The following is a 5,684-nucleotide window of genomic DNA, read 5'->3' as shown; positions in this document are numbered from 1 at the left end:
ATTCTCCGGCTTTCCCTTAATCAAATCATTAATAAGCAGCTAAATAAATTAACTGCAGCGACAAGCTCAGTTATTTATGAAAATAGTTTCGAAAGAGTGTTCGTGCCGACGCTATATATACGAGTACATCTAATCACACAGCAATAACGCATTTAAGTTTAAGAATTCTAATAGCTGAGGTAAACACCTCAATTCTGAAGAAGGAAAATAGTAGTAGTTTATTATGTCTAGGTAATTTTTTTTACAAAAATCGTCCTTTAAAGATAAATGTAAGATATTTCAGTCCATAAATCTTTCAAGTCTTCATCATGGTACACGTTTCTATAAAGCAGTTAAAATGAGTAGGTATCTATGTATCTATATTTACCAAGCGTCTAATTTTTTTAAGTTAACTTTTTTCATTTTGTCTGCATATTTACTACTTCTAAACATCTGTTAATTATCTTAAAAATGGGCATAAATTTCAGGGCAATAAATTTGACAGCAGCAGGCACAAGTTTTCTATTTTTCTTAAATGTAAGTAATCGTTTGGGCCTTTTCATTAAATTGTGCTCGTATTTTTTATATATTTCAAGTATACCTACGGCATATTTACGAGACGCAATACACTCCTGATTTACTGTTTGTCATATACTTTACAATTGTTTACATTTATTTATAATATAACATATATAAACAACGCAATAATAAATTATATCAGCAAACAACAAAAATTCAAATGAAATAGCAAAACATAAACATTACACATAAAATGTAATGACATAAAGTAAAAATTAGGAAGAACAGTTTCATATATTTGCACTACGATCCTTACAGCACAGTATATTAAAAATTCATGTCGTCCTGCCAACCAACGCGTTTTTCTTTTTCTTTTTATTTTTCAATTATTTTTTATTTAAACTATATTTTCTTAGGGGGAGATTCTGGAAACTCCGATAAGTTGCAAATCGCTTTCGAAACTGCAAATACAATGCAACAACAATACATGTTGCTATGGTTTTGAATTTGCAGATCCTTGCAAGGCCTTATCGAGTTTCGAGAATCTCCCCCTCAGTTTATAACTACAAAAGTTAAAAATGCCCTAACGGGTAAAATATTGAAAACTTATGACAAATATAACAATTTTACATAATAATATTCAGTGTTATTCAGAAAAATCTTTTACCGTTTTTAAAATAACATTTCATCTAAAAGTGATAAGTTAATACTCATAAATAAATAAATTCCTCATTAATGCTAAGTTATTTTAAACATAGCAAGTAATTATGCTATTAATGCGCCAGTTAATACATTATCAATAGATGTGAATAAAAATTATTTCCATTGAAATAATTAATCCAATTTTTTTTTAAGATAATCATTAAAATTCTTCATTTACTTTTCTAACAATGGTCTCCCACTCTAATGCACTTCTGTTTAATTATTTGGATATCTCGGCTATCTTTTACTTCTACTTCTGCATACCGTTCGATTTCGCAGACAAACATCGACCTCTGTGAAAATGTTAGACATCAAACATTATATGTAGTTTAAAATTCAAAATTTCGCGTGAGAAGGAAAGCTGAAATTCTAACCTATCCATGTATACCTACGTTGGGCAAACCATCTTGATACGATTCGCTAAACGTAAACTCAATACGGAATATTTTTATATTCCAAACAAGCTCCCAAAGGTTTTTGTGATTTAATAACACATATTTTCTAAGAAAGAAATTATTACTCGCAACAACGCTTCCAAACAAGATAAATCTTAGTTACTTAATAAATAAAATTGGTCGAAGTATATTCCGATAGAACTTCCGTCGCCCCTAAAGTACAGTCTGACAAATACAGTTTCGAAAAATTACAAAATTTAACTTTGAGAATTTTATTTTTTTAATGATTCCTATGTGTTAAAGTAATCTATGCGTGGATTGTTAAAGTACAGATAAAGAAGTATCGGATACAAGTATGTTTCTAATGAGATTTTCCGTATAAAAATGTTTTGATGACGTCATTAATATATTAGGAAGGACAGGTAAGTATATCAATTTGAATAGGTGCAGTGTAATACTATTAATAACAGTACAGTATTTGGAGCAGTAGACGACGAGAAAATATTCTTGTATTATATTATTATATTATTTCTGGAGGGTCATTTAGCGTTATTAAAATTATATGCCATCTGCAAAAACCTGTATTTAAAATTTATATGGTAGCCTAGCACAAATAAACAATGTTGAAATATTATGCATAATAATTTTCTACTTGTCAAGCAATTATTTTCTCAAAAAAAATGGTCAAAGGCTATTTCGACAGAAATTCCTTGGCACCTTAAGTAATTAAAACATATCCAACTTTTTCGAAAAAATTTTAATTTTGCGAATTTTATTTTTTTTAAGAGAATTCCCATAACTGACAATAAAGATATGTAATGTTAAATTAAATGTAAAAAAGGATGATGGTCGTATGCTTCAAATGAGTTTTTTCTTTATAAAATTTTGAGAAGACGTTATAAATTTTTTTGCCAGGACACATCTATCAATTTGGTTAGGTGCAGTGTAATATTAGTAATAACAATACTCTGCAATGAGCTGTTCCTGATTTAATAAATAAAATAAATTGACTCATTAATCAAATTTTTTTTAATCATCCTGTATAAGCAGTTATAAAAAATATGAACCGTAATAAATCACAAGTATAGAGTTATTATATTTGCATATTTTAAATATATATTTATTCAGAAAAATTTTGAGATGACGTTTATAATATTTTGGGGGATAACCATAAACAGATAGACTCTGATTAAAAATTTACCATGGTTACGATAACTTTGAAACGTCTGCAAAATTTCATGGCGTTCGGTCTTGCAGATTCAAAAATAAATTTCAAAACGTTATATAATTTTGTTTTTTTTTCCAAAAATTTGGATGTTTGGGGTAAAAACTCAACATGGATTCATAAACTACTCGTGTAGGACTATGTTATGTTATATAATTTAAAGTTCATTTACTACGTACAATTTCGAGGTGACGTCATCACATTGTTGCTGGTAATGATTAGACGAAGTTTGATTAGCGTATATATCAAATTTGACAACAGTCGGTCCAATGGTTACGAAGATTATCTGTCCAACAAAAATTGACACAGTCGGCAGCTAGACAGACAGATGGAAATGGGAGAATGCTTTTTGTATTCTAGGGGTCATAACACATTGAGAAAATATGAAAGCAGCCAGCTGCCCGATGGACTCGATTCCTACTTATTTCTTTAGCTTACGTTGGGGAAATGAAAACCTAAAGTATGTAGAAAAAATTAAGGAAAACACACACAAAAGCTGAAATGTTTCTTGGAATGGAGCGCTGTGTTCAGGTTTCTGCTGTAGCGGCTATTCGCACTGAATCTGAAGCTTCAGGAGCTGTACGTATGAGTTAGAACAGAACAAATGTGTCTCGTATGCTACGCGGTGTTTGTAAATTTCTGAAAACGTGGTTATATTTTGCTCTCGAATTTTTTCAATATTTTTTAAGCCTTTTCAGTTCTCTTACAAGGAACATACGTAGATGCAGTGGCGGCTCGTGACCTTTTGAAAAGGGAGGGGGGGAGGACACACAATTTGATAGATGAGTTGAATATGAAGATATAAATACTATAGACAGTGTTATTACCTATTAATAAACTATTGAAATTGTGTGACTGAAATAAATACTAAAATATATACATCCAATAAAAGTAAAAAAATAATTGTACACATACTTTTGGTTTTAACTCATTAGTCATTACCAGTACGCGGAAATTTATCTTACGGATGCAATTCCCCAGTTGAAGCAAGGTGTGTTTTACGGCGAGTAGCGGGGACGCTTTGATCTGGTCCACAAGGTCGTAGCCAGTGCGTCTCTAGGAGTGTTTACAGCTAGTAAAAAAAACTACTTCTATATTACTATATTACTTCAAATAATAATACTCGGTGCCCTTATTAATTTTTCAAGCACAGGACACAGATTTATGATCTTGAAATGTTATATTATGTTGATATATTCCAAAAGAAAAATATATTTGTAATCAAAGTATCGACGCGGCAGCACTGGATTGAGCGTCTGAGACATTATTCCGCCCGTTGGTCATTACTGAGGAGACACACAAAATAAAAGAATTTTTTTTTTTCACAACCGCACATCCACAAAAATTTATCATATAGGTACATACGTGTTATGTATATTAAAATATCTATGAAAGTCTCTCGTTCTGCCATGAACATTTTTTTTTAATAAATACCTATACTTATTTAATAAAAATATTTAACTGAATTCATTTTTTTTTATTTAAAATCAAACAATTGCACTCACACAGAATGAAAATGAACTCCCGTAGTTGAATTACTGCTAGCCGTCACTGCTTCAAATGTAACCCGATTCCAGTCAAATACAGGGACTATAGGCGCGATTTTCATGCCAACCGTGTAATCAGAAAGTCTAAATGAATCATGATTTGGTCTCCGTTTTTATCGAGACCTTACCAACGATATATACAAGACATAATACCTTTAGATGTAAGTTTTGATACATTTGATACAAATGGAGCGAAATAAAAAAAATAATTTTGATAATTATGACACAAACTTTCGGATAATTTTTTAAATATTGAAAATTACTGTTGTTCTATATCTAGTAGGTTTGTAGACGTTGTAATTTTTGGGGGGGCACGTGACCTTGTGCCCCCTGGCACCAGCCGCCCCTGCCTACATGTCGAGTTCTCCATAGCACAGACTTTCAGTATACACTAGAAAATTTATGAGATCTTTATTTTGGGTAAATGGTAGGTTAAGTTCTTCAGAAATCATATCTACAGCAGGATAACATAAACGTTTTAAGAAATCAAGAAACCAAGAACACCTGAAGTTCTCCATAACAATAAAATCCTTTGGGAAGACATTATTTCCTCATTTTTTTCAAAAGTGATAGTAATCTACTACTTATTATCTGTATTCAAGAGACTGGTTGAATCATTTCTATCACTCTTTCCGAGTTAAGATTATTTCTTATTCCATTAATAATTTTAATCGCGACATTATTTCAACAGCGGTGTTAACATAATATTAAGACTGTAAGCTTGTATCACCTGATTTTAAAATTTTTACAGTGTTCTCTATCCAGTGACCATCAACATATTTTTGCCTATTGGTTACTTCTTTAAGAACAATAAAATATATCAATGAAAAATTAGTTGAGTAATTTGCAAATGTCCACACCATTTTTGAGGTGATAATTTAACAACTTTTATTCGTGGTAAATATATATCTACCTAATATTAAATATTTAGGGTAAGTCCGGGATAGATCAACCACCGGGTGATCTAATTTAGCTTATTGCAGACACTGCGCTATTACTTTTCTCTTCGCAATATTAAAGTTGTACCTAAGTTTTTCGACAAGTACACTCGATTGTTGACACAAATTCAGAAACGTGTAAATATATTTAATCTAATTCAACATTATTAGTTGTGATATGTATGAAACTGCCATACAACCTTAAAATCATGTACGTTTCTCGTTTTACTTTTCACTTAGTCAGGTGGTCGTACTCTCCCTTGAATTTGGTATAATCTAACCACATTAATTGAGGAGACCATGAACAAAATTGAGAAAGATATGAGATTTTTATAAGATAAGAATTTTGTGGGATAATTTGAAGAATTAGGCTTACTGT

The sequence above is a fragment of the Zophobas morio genome, unplaced genomic scaffold, assembly GCF_036711695.1.
Source record: "Zophobas morio isolate AGI-343-1 ecotype UQ-CSIRO unplaced genomic scaffold, CSIRO_AGI_Zmor_V1 ptg000014l, whole genome shotgun sequence".
In the NCBI taxonomy this organism is placed as follows: Eukaryota; Metazoa; Arthropoda; class Insecta; order Coleoptera; family Tenebrionidae; genus Zophobas; species Zophobas morio.
The sequence above is the reverse complement of the archived record's forward strand: the minus strand, read 5'-3'. Positions refer to the sequence as shown.